Source organism: Syzygium oleosum, unplaced genomic scaffold (assembly GCF_021117445.2).
Source record: "Syzygium oleosum isolate NSW1041296 unplaced genomic scaffold, Sole_v2.1 Sole_v2.27, whole genome shotgun sequence".
Lineage (NCBI taxonomy): Eukaryota > Viridiplantae > Streptophyta > Magnoliopsida > Myrtales > Myrtaceae > Syzygium > Syzygium oleosum.
The window spans coordinates 3,773,743-3,791,806 of record NW_026607511.1 but is presented as its reverse complement, the minus strand read 5'-3'; the positions used below and the strand labels follow the sequence as shown (position 1 = coordinate 3,791,806).

The 18,064-nt window shown below is 42.2% G+C and overlaps 1 pseudogene; it reads right to left on the bottom strand.

Annotated features, from left to right (window-relative positions):
* LOC115661789 (bifunctional riboflavin biosynthesis protein RIBA 1, chloroplastic-like) overlaps positions 1-18,064 on the bottom strand; it is a 29,135-nt pseudogene that overhangs the window by 10,989 nt on the left and 82 nt on the right.

The following is an 18,064-nucleotide window of genomic DNA, read 5'->3' as shown; positions in this document are numbered from 1 at the left end:
TGGCTGGTTCAAGCACTGGGGCAGTTTTAATATCCCCAGATGGGCAACATTATCCAGTAGTAGCAAAGTTGATGTTCCCATGTACCAACAATATAGCCGAGTACGAAGCTTGCATCCTCGGACTCCAAGCTGCAGTGGAAATGGGGATAACCAAGTTGAAAATGTTTGGTGATTCTGCTCTGATTATTCTCCAAACTGTAGGAGAGTGGAAGACGAGAGACACCAAACTAGTGCCGTACCATGAATACCTCGAAGAAATTATGGAGGAATTCGAAGACATCTCCTTTGAGTACTTGTCGAGATCCCATAATCAGTTTGCTGATGTGCTAGCTACATTATCATCCATGCTGCAAGTGACTGGTGGAATAGAGGTAGAACCCTTGAAAATTGAAGTCCTGACAAAACCGACCTATTGTATGGTTGTGACCGAAGAACCTGACAAAAAGCCATGGTATTACGATATCATAAGTTACATTCAGAGACAAGAATTTCCTAAGGGAAGCACCCCGGCCGACAGGAAGTACATAATGAAAATGGCTTCAAGATTCTTTGTCGGTGGTGAAAAGCTATACAAAAGATCCTATAATTCGATCCTGCTGAGGTGTGTGGATGCGGCTGAAGCTACCAGAATCATGCAAGAAGTACACGAGGGGATATGTGGTCCACACATGAATGGCCATATGTTAGCTAAGAAGATTATGAGGTTGGGTTATTATTGGCTTAGCCTTGAAAGTGACTGCATCCAACATGTTCGAAGATGTCATCGTTGTCAGGTTCACGGGGATAAAATAAATGTTCCTCCGACGAAATTACATCAGTTGTCTGAGCCATGGCCCTTTTCAATGTGGGGTATCGATGTAATTGGCCCAATTAATCCCAAGGCGTCAAATGGACACAGATTTATCTTGGTCGCGATTGATTATTTCTCCAAGTGGATTGAGGCGGCATCTTATGCAAATGTCACTGCAAGGAATGTTGTAAGATTCGTCAGACGAGACATAGTCGCTCGTTATGGTGTCCCCGAAGCTATTGTCACCGATAATGGGACAAATTTGAACAACAAGTTCATAGATCAGTTGTTCAATGAGTTCAAGATCCAGCACCTGAATTCATCTCCCTATTGTCTACAGATGAACGGAGCAGTTGAAGCCGCCAACAAGAACATTAAGAAGATCCTGGCCAAAATGGCTGAAAACTATTGTGACTGGCATGAAAGGTTGCCATTTGCACTAATGGCGTATCGGACTTCGATCCGAACCTCCGTCGGGGCAACCCCTTTTTCCTTGGTGTATGGCATGGAAGCAGTCCTGCCTGTCGAAGTAGAGATCCCTTCCCTGCGAGTCTTGTCTCAGGTGGAGTTGTCTGAGACGGAATGGATGCGACAAAGACATGAGCAGCTAAACCTAATTGATGAGAAGCGATTAAAAGCCATTTGCCACGGTCAAACCTATCAGCAGAGGATAGCTAGATCCTTCAATCAAAAGGTGCGTCCAAGACACTTCGAGGTAAATGATCTAGTCCTAAGGAAGGTACTGCCAATCTTTCCTGTTCCTGGAGGTAAATTTGCCCCAAACTACATTGGTCCATATGTGGTCAAAAAGGTACTTCCCGGAGGTGCCCTGATTCTTGCAGAAATGGATGGTCGTGAGTTCTCCACTCCTGTTAATTCTGATGCTGTGAAAATGTATTACCCCTGATAAAATCTAACATTTTGCAGCAAAAGTTTTCAAATGTCTAGTTTTATATTCTGAATTGCAGACATTTCACTGATGAATAAATGGTTTCAATCAGTTTCAAGTTAAGATGTGTGCATTGGCTTTAATTTCTGCATGGTTATTTTGTTAGTCTGCATTATCGATTTCAAAAGGGGGAGTCTGTTTGGACAATCTGATAACTTATGTGGAACGAATTGAATGTGTTGAATGAGGTACATCGGGATGATGAAAGGCAAGCCATATCCTATACACAGTCCCATGCACTAATCCTCAATGAGTTGACTGGAAAAATTCCATGTCTGCAAGGTAAAGGGTTATCTCGCAAAAGGTATGACAACCGAAGTGACGAAAGGCGATTCATTTCTTTATCCCAAACACAACAATTTATCTATTGTTTCACCACTTTGAGCCTAAATGCTTGGAGAAATTCTTTCAAATTACCCCTGTCAAGAACCACCCCACATCAGGGCAAACTGGAGGTAAGTTAGCGTTATATGGTGAAAAATGAATAGAAATTGTCTTGCTCTCACTTGCATTAATCTTCGAGTGTTGCTTTTTCAGAAGAATTCACACGAAGTTCAAGTGCCTTAGGATGACGAAGAGCATTTCTTTCTCTATCCTATACACACTTTATCCTTTGCTAAGCCCAATTGAGCCTGCAAATTCGTTTCTTAAACCCAGTTGGTGATCATCCCCCACACTGGGGCAAGGTAAAAGCCATCACTGTCCACGTAGCATATTTGGAGCGCCGATAGAAGACGAAGACCCTGAAAATCCAAATATTAGTCATTCGGTCAAAACAAGCCAAAATGTGGCTGACCAATATGTGCATTGTAGACAGTGTGTGTCAAAAGTCAAAAAAAAAAAAAGAACTAAGGGGCATGAAAAAGCAGTGTGCCTGGTAAAAGCAAGGCCAATGCCCGAAAGAAAAAAAAAGAAGAAGAAAAGAAGAAGAAGAGAATGAAAGAAAAAATGAATGAAGAAGAAGGAGAGAATTTCGGAGTAGAAAATGTTGAGATGTGTCAAAGTCATCCACAGTCTTAAGGAGTCAAGTGATAAGCTCTCAAGGCCAATGGAACATCTACCGAGAAGACAATTCCCGAGGATGAAGAAGAAGACTGCTGACAATACCGAGATGATCACCAACTCTCACCCTATTTATAGACATTTTGAGCCTAATGATCCTTTCATTTCTCAACCCATGAGCCTAGCCTACGTTACGTCCTTTACAAAATCTCTTCAGATTATGACACTTGAACTAAAGTAGGATTCGGATGTTTATAAGCTTAGCTCGAAGAAGTACGAGCAAGTCCATTTCTATCTCATTTTGCAGGGTTCTTGACTTGTAAACCCGGAGATGATTACGGAGTATTTTCTTTCAATAGCCTTGACTCGAAGAGTCCCCTTTTGCTAAGCCATTGACCAAGCCCACATTACGATCCTAGCAAAGACCTCTCGGATTGGTAAGGTTGTACCGCTTGCGAGAATACTCGGACCCTTGTCGACATGAAGATGGTGAGATAGAGTGATTTTCATAAATTAGCCACTTTTCGATGAGGATGAGAGAAAGCCCTTTCGGACCGGAAGTCCCTCATTCGACATTTTCAAGATATCCACTTGTGAATCTGGATTGTCTTATCATGATTTTCCCAGGTTTGACAAAATCGTCAAGCATGAAAACCAGTTGAATTTATAGTACATGAATATATGTGTTCTTGATTGTCCATGAATGCATATTACATGTTGTCTAAAACCGTGTCCAGCACGAGACACGCCCTCAAGAGTCGGAGATATCACCAGGTAAGTATATCTCTATCCCTTAGATGTCTGTGACTATCCATGTATCCCTAACTTGTTCGAACAATTGTTAAGTCCCATATTTGATCATTTTGTTGCGATCTCTAGACGCCTTTGATGATATCTAGGCATCTATTGATCAAGCATTTTCAGGTACCTCTGATGATATCCAGGTATTTTGTCAAGGAACTCCTGAACATTCAGGCCAGCCCCTGGTTCAGCCAATTGTTAAGTACCTGCGACAATATCTAGGTATTTATCGATCGAGTCCTTTCAAATATCTTAGATGATAACTAGATACTTTGTTAGGCACACTTTTCACATAGTCTCAGAAGATATTCCCCCATGACATGCTTATGAGGAAAGGTGTAAGCGCAGCGGCCAAATCTTTACAAGTGCCTATGGCGATGTATAGGTATCTCGTAAAGGTCGGAATATTCTCACAATCTCAGAAGATTCCCCCGTGACACGCCTATGAGAAAAGGTATAGGCGCCGCGGCCAAATCTTTACAAGTGCCTATGGCGATGTATAGGTATCTCATAAAAGTCGGAATATTCTCACAATCTCAGAAGATTCCCCCGTGACACGCCTATGAGGAAAGGTATAGGAGCAGTGGCCAAATCTTTACAAGTGCCTATGGCGATGTATAGGTATCTTGTAAAGGTCGGAATGTTCTCCCAATCCTAGATGTTCCCCCATGACTCACTTATGAGGAAGGTATAGGTGAAGTGGCCAAATTTTTACGAATACCTATGGCGATATATAGGTATCTCGTAAAGGTCGGAATATCCTCCTGATCTCGGAAAGTTCCCCCCGTGTCGCACCTACGATGATAATTAGGTGCATCGGCCAAATCTTCACGAATACCTATGGCGATGTGTAGGTAGCTTGTAAAGGTCGGAACATGTTCCATTTTGCTAAATCTTTCTCTCGAGAACCCCAGATGATAACTGGATACGTCGAGCTTTCTTCGCGTGTCTTGACTGAATTGCAGGTCACCGGAGTTCATCAGGGTTCATCAGGCAATACCTTTGGGACAGAGCCCAACATTTGCCAAACAACCTACAAAATTGGAGTCATGCCTCGAATTACACTACCACTCCTGTCAGGTAAGTAACTCAAGGTATGTTTTATTCACGTCAGCATGCATCATTTCTTATTGCATTCCAAAACGGGATTAATACTCCCACAAAAAATAACATTCATTGCATTTTCATGGTCAAAATTTAGGCATCATTTAGTCTTTGAATGCAATCTCTTCGAGCTCACCTTCAAAGAGGGGCAGCTGTTGATACCTAAATTTCGACCGACCATTTAATTAGAAAATTAGGGATTAAACTTTAACCCCTAAACAAAAATATTAGAATTGCACGGCATATAGATATTAGGAGTATTCCATTAATAGTTAATTAGGCCCATATAATTTGCATATTTATCGGACCGACGGTGGATGGACTCAAGTGAACGGCTCTGAACTTAATGAAATTGAACTAAGTCTGCGGTGGCTAAAAATCACGTGCATCAAGTCAAGAAAATCTGATTATCAAGATTTAGCTATCCCATGGTAGATATAAAAATTAGGGATAATCTTTGGGGTATATGTGCGTACGTGGTGGATTTTGACAAAAATTCGGTCATCATGGGAGCAAGAAAATTGACCGGCAATAAAGAGGAAAGAATTGATGCATGATTCTCTGGCAATATTCACACAATGTTGGCAAAATAATAAAGAAAGGAAAGGAGAAAAAGTGAATCTCACGTTATTGGGAAGGGATAAAAGAATATATTTCTTTTCCTTGTCCAAAGTTTGATATCCTGGCCTATATAAAAGAGAGTGAGGCCATGCAGCGAGGGGGGTTTTTCGGAGAATTTTCCAGAAGACAATTTTGAAGAAATCAAGAGCAATATACACGACCAGACCAGAGAAGTGACAACGACGAAGTAGCCTGGCTGGATCTCATCGCCAAGCTTCAAGCCGCAACGAGCTCCAGACTTGCTGCGACCCCGCGTTGCTGAGCCCCATCGACACTATTGACGTCGCTTCCTTGCTCGACCCAGTAGTTCCTTCTTGCCGTCGGTGACTGTGACCCTCCGCAAGCTTGTCTTCACTAAACCAATCGCTCGGACAAATTCCAACTGCGCGTGGCTGTGCCAGAGATCTTTGGACGTTGTGTCCACTGGAGGTTATTGCTAAAATAAAAAAGGAAAGAAATTTTTGCATGCGTGCAGGTGTGCTTCGTGACTGAAGTGGTGAAAAGTCCTGGAGGAGTGCACTTGGATCATTCACGAAGAAAAAAAACACAAGTGGTATAAATCCTGATGTGGTGATTTGGTGCAAAAGTGCTCGGTGGGTGCAGTTGAAGTCCTTAGAATTGAGAAAGTGTTCTGGCATTCATCTTCGTCCAAAATCGGCAACATCAATAAACTCCCAAGGCAACTCATCACCTCGCGTGTTCAATAGTTGCGACACACTCGGTCAAGACTCATCCTTGAGCAGCCATTGGGAGGTTGATCCCCGCGTCTCGAGCGGTACCACCCTCGCTCCTTCTCGGCTGAGAGCATCGCGGGCCACATCGTGAGCCACCATCGGACATCACCGCCGGTCCACCCGCCATCGGCCATCCCGTGATCCACAAGCCCGATCCGGCACCGAGTTCGAATTTGGAAGATATCCGCAAATTAGGTAAGGTCATTATCCAAATATTTTCCGAAATATTTCATTTCCTAAGTTTTCGGTGTTTGAATATTTCGAGGATATTCTTTGGTGGATTGTTAAATCTTAGGATAATATTTGCGATATCTGCAATATTTGAAACACTTAAAATTAGGAATTTTGCCTAATTTAGCAATGTATCTGGACGACTATCCGACCTTATCCCTAAGGCACGATACGTGGCGATACGGAAAATCGTATTCTTGTCCATAATCACTTGGACACGATAATAGATTTTATTTGCTTTCCAAATTTGATCAATCAACTTTCCGTCGATATCTATAACTCTATAGATATGACCGCTAGTTTGATTTCTTTGCCTCATTTAAATTTGATAAGAAAAATTTCGCGGATTGTGTGGATATTGATTTGATGGTGGTGTTTATCTCTTATTTGATTTGGTTTCTTTAAAAGAAAAGCCAAAAAGATTAGATGCAATTTGAATTGATTTCTTTGAAGATAATGTTGCATGTTTAGAATATCTAGATAACATTTTTTTGAATAGAATAGGACAACCAAGATTTGCTAGAAAGATAAGATAATTTCTAATTTAAATTAGGAATTAGGGTAATTTGTTTCCTTGTTTAATTAGATATTATTCTAACCTTGATAGTTCATTTCGGGTTGATTTTAATTTCGAATTTCGATAAAAAAATACCAAAAAAGAGAGTTCTAGAATAGGTTAATTTGCTTTCTTTAGTCTAAAATTGCACGCTTAGATAATTGACATTTTTAATTCCGAATTTCATAAAAATACCAAAAATAAATCATTTGCCCGTCATTAGAAATAGGTCATATAGTCGCGTGTCATATAGTTTGCATGTTAGGCTGCATTAATCGCATGTTAATTTTTGCACGTCATTACATATAAGTTAGTTTTCATTTAAATAAGTGAAAATCCTAAAAAATATTGAGTGAACTGCTTGTTAATTAGAAATCATATTAGGATTGCTGATGTGATTTTTTAGCTAACAATGCAGATGCTTACGTTACTTCGAGGTAAGTAATTCTCCCAATCTTACAATTTATTTAATATTTTGATTATTGGGTGTTACTTTGGTGGTTTGCGCACCCGCATGATCACCTCACATGCTAGTGACTAAGTTAAAATGGATCCAAACCGCATGCATAAACATTTTTTGAAAAGAAAAGGTACCGAAAGGGCGTTAGACTAGATCTAGCGTAATCAAGTCCCCAAGCTTAGAATCTCTGGTTTGTAGGAATAAAACATATCTCCCTATGTTTTATTTAGGTTTCTAATCGACCTACCACAAATAGATTAGTGGCGACTCCAAGCGTGAAAACTTTTGCACGTTAAAAACTTAAACCCTAAGTTGCGAATTGATAGGGCTTGGGAGGGCCCGAGTTAAGCTTAGTCTTGATAATCCATTAGCCTGAGCAAAATTTTAGGTCGCGACAAGTATGAATCACATTAGGGGAAATATTGTTGTCTAAAAGGGAGGACATAAAATAAGAAATGCTAAGGATACTATCTTCGATCAAAATTACAGCATTCCTTTATCAATGGCAAAATGACATTATAAGTGCCATAAGTTGTGTACGGAGGTCACTTTGGTATCATAACTTTTTTTCGGATCAATTTGGTGCCAACTTTTTTTAAAAACGATCACTTTAGTGCCAATACTGATATATCATGCCGGAAATCTAACGTGGCTCTTTTTTATTAATATCCGATGCTGACGTGGCTGGTCGGAGAGTCCAGTCAGCCCTTATAGCGAAAACAATGCCGTTCAACCTTTCTCCCCCTAATATAAGAACCCTAAATCGGCTAATTGGACATATTCCCCAATTGCAAACCTAATTGGCCATATTATTTCCCTGTTTTCCTCGAAATTGACAGTTGAAAGTTGCAAATGGATGGCAGAAGCTTCACTAGCGGCTCAAATTCCTTTGAACAAAACGAAGAAGAAGGTCGGTTCTTCTGCTATTATGGGTTATCGAGTCCAAGAAGAACATCTTCAACTCGATTGAACCTTGGGAGAAGATTCCATGGATGCGCCAGGTATAGAGAAGGCTCAAAGTGCAAATTCTTCAAGTGGGTTGATGAGAAATTTTCAGATCAAGTAACGGAGGTGATAGTAAAGCTACTTGAAGGTCGACATCAACCTCCACCTACATTAATGGACGAGTTGGACGATGTCGACTCGTTGTAAGCTGAAATGAAGGCTTTAGCATCTCTGGCCAACTATTTGAAGAAGGAAGTTCCAAGGATGAAAATTGAAAGAAAGTGTTATCAATTGTTGATTATGTTATTGATATTTTTATAGCCTATTTTATGGTCAAATGTAATGTCGGTGATGAGCAAAAGTTTCTTAGTCCACCATAATTTAAGATAGGCTTGTATTATGTACTTGTATTCAGCAATTTGTAACTACGGTTGTGTTATTAGTTTGCTGCAATTTATGTATGTAACAAGAGGTTTGCTGCAATCTATGACAAATGGAATGTTGGAATTTATTGGTTCTCAATCTTAAGTTGCTTAGTATTTTATTGTTGCATATTTTTGCTCATTTGCTGCACTTCCTCACTTGCTACATATTTTTTGCTCATTTGCTGCACTTCCTCATTTGCTGCATATTCACTTGCTTATTTGTTGCATTTTTTCATCTGGTTAGATGGTTGCATATTATGGAGTAAGGCTTACTACTGGAAAATAAGGTGCTGCAACTCTGCGTAGCAGCAAATCATGAAGTCGTCACAGGTTCAGCAGTTGACATTTTAGTGCCAAATATTTATAATCGTGATCACTTAAGTACTGGTCATGGTTTAAAAGTAATCACTTAAGTGCCAATCGTGGTTCAAAAATGATCACTTAAATTCTAGTCGTGGTTTCAAAAGTGATCACTTAAGTGCCAATTGTGGCCGAAAGTGGATCACTTAAGTATCATGCCGTGTGTTTCTTTAAAAAGGGGAGACTTTGGTTCCAACAAACCAATCTTTAAACCAGATCATTCCAGGACCAAAGCAGTAATTGTACCAGCACTGCTCACTAGCACCAAACTGCCCCAAACCATACTCATAAACTGGTTCAAACAGCTCTCAAACCATATTCAATCACCAGCACGAAACAATCCCCAAACCATTTCAAAAAATTGATTCAAAATGCTTGCACCAGCACGTGCTGACGTGCTGGTCCAAGCACCATACTGCACTCCCAAACATGACAAAATCAGCAACTGCCATATTGCACTCCCAAATAGTACAAAATTAGCAGTTGGTGCAAACACCATACTGCACTCCCAAACAACACATAATCAACAACTTGTGCAAGCACTATACTGTACCTGAAAATAGCACAAAAAATCAACACTAACAGCACCAATTCCCACCCTTCCCACCAACTGCATTTCAGTGTCAAACAGCACATACTGAACCAGTTTCTTTGAATATTAATTTACTGGTGTAACTTACAAGCACCCCACTACACTAGTACTATACTAAAATAGAACAAATACGTATGCAAAAAGATGGAAATCACAACCACCTTAACCATGTTAAACATTGAATTTAGTCTTTATGCACAACATCCCATTAGTCAATAACATTCCAGGACCACAAAAAATCAACCTCTCATTAGTCAATATGGTAAACCTCCCTAATTTCCCAAAAACTAACAACCACCTCAACACCCTCCCATTAGTCAATAGTGACAAGTCCACCCTTTCCTTTTCCTTTTGACAGCTTCTTAAATTGGTTCATAATTCTTTGACTCTTTTGAACTAGAGGAGTTGCAGGTTGTTCTTTTGAAGATGCAGGTTCTTTAATAGCTGGAGCTGCTTCTTCTTGAACTGCTGGAGCTACATCTTCTTCAACAACAGGAGCTACTTCTTCTTGAACTGCTCTAGCTGTATCTTTTTCAACTGCCGGACCAGCAGGTTGTTCTACTGGCCTTTTTGCTCGAGATTTCTTTTTTGGTGCAGCAACTGTCTTCCTCTTACTGGTGTTGGTGGCTGTTTTGGAGCTATTAGCATGTGCTGGTTGATCAAGAACTAGTGTTGGGTTCTTTGTTGGTTGCCGTTTATGAACACTCTTCTCTACAGCCATCCTTCTTCTCTTCAGACTAACCGCTTGCGACGTTGGTTGGGTTCTTTTTGGTGTAGCCCTTGACTCTTGGCTTGGGTCAACTTGAGATACGAGAATCTCTGAACTCCTCCCAGGCTATAACAACATAATCATGGATGAGAAGACGCAATATTGTCATGAAAGTGAAAAACTCAAAAATGAAATGCATGAGATGTGCAAAATTTACATGCAAAATAGTCATTCCAGTATCAAAGTCCGTATAAACTCTATAACCATATTGCCTTAATCTTCTGCCGAGAATCCCTCTTGTTTGATATGGTGCCTCACTTTGAGGAACCTGAGTTGCTTGTTCAGTTAGTCTTCTTCTCACCTGATAAGGACAAAACAATATCAACTAAAGCCAAAGTCTACTCACCAAAGATTAATACAAATACATATACTGTATAACTTACTGGATATTTTCTCCTAGCCTATGCAACAGTCGAGGAGGAGATTGCCCTTGAACCTAGGCCTCTAGTTGGCTCTTCAGCTGGTTCTTGAACTTAGCCTTCAATAGGCATTTCAGCTAGACAATCAGCATGCCTATCAACTGGCCCTCCAGCAGACATTTCGGCAGCCCCTTCAGCTGGTTCTTATGCTAGTGCTGCACTTGATCCAATTTGAGTCCCTCCATTTGGCTATTGAAGCAACATCAGTTACTTCTTCAAATAACAACCACTTTTGTTGTGATCTTTCTCACGACAATATGAGAATCTCACCTTTGCACCTGAGCTGCTCATCTTCTTACTTCAAGGCTTTCCCTCTTGCTTTCTCCGTCTCCTTTTAGGCCTTCCTATTTGCTTCTTAAGTGGCAAAGGATGAGGGGCTTCATGATTTGTCGGCTCCTAGAATTTTGTACTTCTAATAAGCTATATCATGTACTAGTATGTAGCAAGATATGTGCTTTTGTGGTAACAACCATGTAGTATTCCTCGGGATTTTGGTACTTCTCTTGGATGGCACAAATGGCATGTGCGCAGGGAATTCCAGAAAGTTGCCAAGCTCAACATGAGCACTTTCTTTTGTCCAATTGGACAACATACTTGTCTGTCTTTTCCATGACCTCATAGCCATCATCTCAATTCCAGATAGGATGACAGAACGTACTACTCGCCAAGTTGTCATCCATTCTTTTAGCAATCCTAGGACCACACTGTCTAGTCCACTTCGCAGCCTCATCTCTCTGTTTTTGCAGCCTTATCATAACTATCACTTGAATATCCTCAAGCATGCAGATGATTAGTTTGCACCTCGCCTCTAAAATTCTGCCATTGAAGGTTTCACTCAGATTGTTATCGATGATATCACTCTTGAATTCTTCACTGAAGAAGGCCTTGCATCAATGCTTGAGTTCAGTTTGGAAAAGTGCTTCATAACCGTCCTTCGTCAAGTCAAGCAGCTGCTGTTTGTGAATTCTAAAATCAGCCATGCTAGTGCTCTTAGCTATCATCCAAAATTGCTTATGTAGTTTCTCCCCTTCGTAGATCTTTGCCCAGTTTGCATATATGTGCCTCACACACATTCCATGTTTAGCAAATGGCATCAACTCAGCTAGAGCAGGAAGAAGTCCCTATAAGAATTCATACATCAAGGCATTAATAAAGGCATGTGCAAGATAAAATATGTCATAAATATTATTTGTGCAGTTGCACCAGCATTACCTTTTGTTGGTCGCTCATGAATGCCCAACCTCCTCCATTAGTGATCTTAAGGTCCGCTGTCACGCCCCGGACCCCACCGAGCCCGCGACATCCCGGCCACGGTCGATCATTGAATGCGAAATCCCAGGCACGTCGCTGACCCAACCCAAACATCAGAGATTTGGCACACGCGGAAACAAATAAAAACAACCCAGACAATTAATAATGACAAGGGGATAGCACGAAACAATAAATGCATAACATCATAAAGTAGTCACTATTACAAAACGATAGCCCAGGCTACCAATTTCAAAAACCACAATTTTCAAAAGGGGGCGGTAGTTGACAAGCTTATCTTCTTACAAAAGGGTACTCAAAAGACAGGGTAATTTGATCTATCCTTCAATCCCTGTGATACTCTGGCGGCATCTCCGAATCGATCACGGTCGCGGATCTAAAAGTGGTTATATAATAACCGTGAGAACGAGTCTCAATAAGCAACACCCTAAACCCTACGTAGGCCAATGCGTACCCAGACAAGTTTTAACATGCAATCTAACCAATAACCTATATATAATTCACATCAATGGACTTACCTCGCCATCCAATCACATGCTCACACTGCACATTAGTCAATCATGATAATGAAATAATATCCCGATAATATAACACAATCATTCAAGCGCCATCCACACTCGCACCCAACCAATCCAACCATCTCACGACCTGCACCACTGCGTCTCAAGTCCATTCTCACACAATCAACCAGCCAATTCAATCACGCATTCAATCAGCCAATTCAATCACACTCAATTCGCATGCGTGGTCAAACATCTTTCTCACGACCCGTGCCACTGCACCTCAGGTCCATTCTCATTGCTCGCGCCACTGCGCCTCAGGCCCAATCTCACAACCCGCGCTACTGCGCCTCAGGCTCAGCCCTCAGATCAAGCTGGGCTCCGTCCCGCGTAACCACGCCTCAGGACATGTTTCCCCTTCCAATGACCCGCGTAACCTACACCTCAGGTCTAATCATGCCTTTCTTGCCACACCCGCGTAACCTAAGCCTCAGGTTGGCAGCCCTCCGATCAATCCGGGCTTTTCTCATGCACATGCACCACAACACAATTCGCCAATCAACACATCGTACAATTCAAACTCAATCATGCTCACCACATCATATTCTACTAATGTCACATTGACACGTCACCACACCCAATTCAACTCATACTCCTCATCTCGACCCACTGACCCGACATTCAAGTTGACACATTCAGTTAATCCAATTCAATCACAAGCGCCACGACAATTTAGTCATGTTATTCATTCTAATCAATCACTAAATTAGTCACACATTCACCACCACAATAATCCACAAATTGGGCACAATCAAATTAACTAATCCACTCATAATTTAATTCCTAAGCTGATACTAAATTACACCATAAATAAGTCTAAACATACCCATTAGACTAAGTAGGGCTTAGGAAGTCACTTACTAGGTTTTGGCCTGGAAAAAATCGACTCGAGCCTAAAATGGCCTGGGTGAACAGTGCGGCTCGGCACACACATGGGCACGAAGGTCAGCCACGGGCTAGGCACCTGGCACGGCACCCGGCAAGGCCCTCGGCCACGGGCGCGGCGCTTGGCCACGCACGGGCACGGTGGCCGGATGGTGTACCTGGCGCACGGGCGCGGTGGCCGTGCGGCGTGCACCTAGCTGGACGGGCAAGGCGCCAGGTGGTGGCCTAGGCGAGCTCGGCCACGGCCTAGGGGCTGGCCGGACAGCCAGGGCGGGCCCGGCCGGCCGGGGGCTAGCTAGCTAAGGGCCGGCGCTGGCCGGCCGGAGTGAGGGTGATGGCGGCGCTGGCGGATGAGCAGCGACGACGGGGGCCAGGCGGCGATGGCCGGGACTCGCCGGATGCGGCGGCCAGTTGGGCAAGCGAGGCGAGCTCGCGGCGCTCGGGGGAGGGGGAGGAAGGCAACGTCGGGCGGAGGCTGTCGGGCGCGCGGCGGCGCGATGACGGCGCGAGAAGGACGGCGGCGTTGGCGGCTGGTGGGGCGGCGTGGGGTGGAGGCGAAAGGGCGGTCGAACGGCGGGTGATGGTCGGGCGAAGGAAGAAGCAGAAGCCAAAGCAGAAGAAGCAGGGGTCGGGGGCAGAAGAGACGAAGAAGAAGAGGAAGAGAAGAGGAAGAAAAGAAAAAGAAAAGGAGAGAGAGAGAGAGAGAGAGAGAGAGAGAGAGAGAGAGAGAGAGAGAGAGAGAGGGAGGAGACGTGAGCGAGAAAGAGGGGAGGGGACGTGTGCACGGGGGTGGGTGAGCGCGGCAGAAGGAGAGAGAGAGAGAAAGTCAACGCACACTCGAGCGCGATCCAACGGTCCGATTTCAAATCCGAAAACGATCCTACGGTCCAAATTAATCCTAGAATATAATTAGGGACAAAGACCAAATTAATTAAGTCAAACTACCCCGAGGGAGGTCTACTAGTCCAAATTTGCACCCAGTCAAAATTTCACTTTTCCACTATTCCTGGCAATTTCAGGGCTAGCCACAATAATATCGATACCGTCCAATTTATTTCGTCCCGGAACTCTGATAAATTTGACACCAAAGTTTGGGCTCTAAATAACGGTCAAATTCGATCGAGTGCATTTCTAGCGAAATCTCTAATTCAAAAATTTAAAATAATCAAGAGTGATCAGTTCCCGAGCGAGATTTTACTATAATCACACTGACGAATTGCACGTTTTATAAATCCCAAAATGAATCGAAATTCGGAATGTCACATCCGCCATCAAATTTTTCAAGAACCACGACCAAGTGTCCTTGCTCTCTACCTTCACAATAGCCCAAGCAATTGAAAACATTTGATTATTACAATCCCTCCCAATGGTAGCCAATAATTCTCCCTTGCACACGCCCTTCAAGACACATCCATCTAACCCTACGACTCGTCTACAACCAGCAACAAATCCCCGCTTGCATACATCAAAGCAAATATAAATTCGGTCAAAGTTAGTCCCATGGTTAGGCAGTGGCTGCTCCATAACCTCAACATAAACTCGACTAGCCGGGTTTTGCAGCCTACATTCTCCAGCATATTCCCAAATTTGACCATATTCTTCCTTGTACCTCCCTAGAAGTTTTTTCATCGCTTTCTGCTTGGCTCTTTTGCACTGATTGAGTGACACATTATATCCTACATGCTCCCTCACCAATTGCTTCAGCTGAGGACACTTCACATCAGGCATCGCTTTGATGGTATTGAAGAAGTGCTTCGACAACCAAGCACTCGTTACCCTTTTGTTGTCAAACATGATGGAACAAGTATGTTCCTCCTGGAGTGACTTAATTTGGAATAACCCGTCCCTCTTTGAACGTGCACCATATATCTTCCACGAACACCTAGGTTGAGAACACTTTGCTCTAACATAGTCCTTCGTATTTCGAGTGAAGTGAAGACTCCTCTGTTCAGCTATTGAATACTTGATAATCCCTTCTTTGAACTGCTTGGCATAGAAAATCTCATACCTACAATCAACACAGAAGAAGAAGAGCCAAGATCATAGAACGGATACTTACGTTTCCTTCTATGCACAATGGGATCATCATCTTCATGCTAATTTTTAGAATTATTATTTTGTTCATCAGAGCCACTTTCTTCATAATCAGTGTCGTTACCTTCAGCTGGAGCTCCATCAGTGCTATGTCCTGATTCAGCTTCACGCAATCCTCCAAGTGCAACTACTGATTTTTTTTCCAAATTCACTTTGCTTTTGCCTTGACTGTGCAAGTTTCTCATTGTCATCATCACTTGGGAAATTTACATTTGCCACACCCTCATCATTTGATTCACTAGATGCAGCAACTTCCCACGACAATCCAGTGAACTCTTCGCTCATTGCATGGCTTGCCTCCCTCTCTTCCCTCTCTTGCCTCTCATGTCCAACTTCATCTATAATAGAACTAGCACCAACTTGAGTACTAGGTAAAGTAGCACCATCCCTTACGTCTCCTCCCTTAGCCCCTTCATCAGATTTATCATCACTATAGGACTTAACGTACATAACAGCTTCTTTTCCATGAAGATAATGGTAGATGATATCCTTAACACCATTATCATCATGAAAGTTTCTAATGCCGTTCTTTAAGCTGCTTCCAGGAACACAATAATGCAAACTTCCTATTTTGCATCTTAATTGTTAAACTATATCCCTCACGAGATTCATATATGCTGGCTTGCTTCTATTGAAATAAACAATACCTTCAAGTCCCCCAAAGTATTCCCACTCGTCAGTGCCAATGATAAATTCTCCTCCATAACAAATAATGATGCCGAGAATTGTGTCTTTATCCCCCATGTTGACCCTACATCGAAGGAAAAAAGCTAAAAAAGTCAATATTTTAACTTTCAAGACCACACCACATGGGAAAAAGAGCACAGCTTCACATGGAGGTCCCCCACATGGTCAACAAGATTGAAAAAGCCACCATCAGACCACATGGGTGACAATGACAAAGGTCCCCACATTGACCACAGTCTATAGCATATACTCAGCCCGGCACCACCACAACCGAATCCACTTCAAGCCCTAATATCCGAACAACTAGCCATAATTTATGAAGTTCAAGTTTTAATTTCAGAAGTTCGAGACCTAATTTCAAGTTCGAGCCCCAATTTCCCAAGTTCAAGCCCTAATTTCCGACTTCAAACCCTAATATCCCGAAGGCATCCCTAATCTACCAATTAATTGAGTGAAACATAGGACAATGAGGCACAATGTGTCGATCAATTTAGCAAAATAGAAATTAACAGCCCTTATTTGAAGACTAACCTTCGTAACTTGCCACGGAGACGGGACCGACGCCGATGGGATGAGTGATGCTCAGTCCATGAGATGAGGGAGAGACGCCGACCGACCACGGGGGGAAGGCAAGAGATGGTGATGGCGACAGGATGAGGGCGCCACGAGCGACGAGCGACAGGCAACGGCGACGGCGACGGGATGAAGGTGCCACAAGCGACAAGTGACGGGCGACAGTGACAGGACAAGGGAGACAAAGCAGAAGAGCGGGTGTGAGCGACGACGCGATGCTAAGACCTTTGATTGAGCGATGTCGTTTTGCTTGTCCACATGGAAATCAAATTTTGAACCAAATATCCACGTCACGCTCTTTTTTTAAATGAAAAATGCCAGGTCAGCCTTTTGGCTGAAATTTTAGTCGGAGTCACTAAAGTGATCTCTTTTTCTCCGACTTGGCACCAAAGTGATCCGAAAAAAAGTTATGGCGCCAAAGTGACCTCTGTGCAAAACTTATGGCACTTATGGTATCCTTTTGCCCTATATCAATTGCAGACACATACAGGGCCCCATTTTCAATTATATCATAAACTATAATAATTTCATAATTGTACTGCCATAAAAAAGATTCTCAAAGTTTAAAATTGATCCATTCAAAACTCTCTATTTATTAGTTTCTGAATTCTCGGAATAGTTTTAGCATTTAACTCATAATGTATCTCGCCTTGACCATTTGCAATGTGCTCAATTCCATCAAATGTCGATCTATAGCAATATGAATGGCCCCCACATTGTTGGTAATCTTGCAACGGTAGCATGTTCGACTAATTTATCTCTTTTCCAGCTGTACCGTAAATTTATGTATTTAATAAGTAAAGTGAAATCATTGCTTGATCACACAACATAAGAAGTTTCTCAATGTGCAAGTCGGAATACAACAGACAACTTAAGCACTTTGTTGTCAATCAAGATGTTCTATCCTCATTTCCCGGTGTTAAATTATAATACATACATGATAAGACTAAAGTTAGGGCAATCGGAAACTTTATACTTTCCTAAATTGGTTGTTTAACAAGTGAATTCTACATTGATTAACACATTTCTGGGAAATATTTTCCACAAAACCAAAAATAATAACGGGCTCTTCCCCTCCTAAAATTAGTCAAATTTTAGAGTATAAGAATCAACATTACATTCTATATTGGCATTACCGACAAGAATTTGTTAAATTGGCACTCTGCCTTTTCCTTGCGGATTCATCTCTTAACTCTGATACACGTGAATTAGTTTAAATTTAATAATTCTCATTTTGG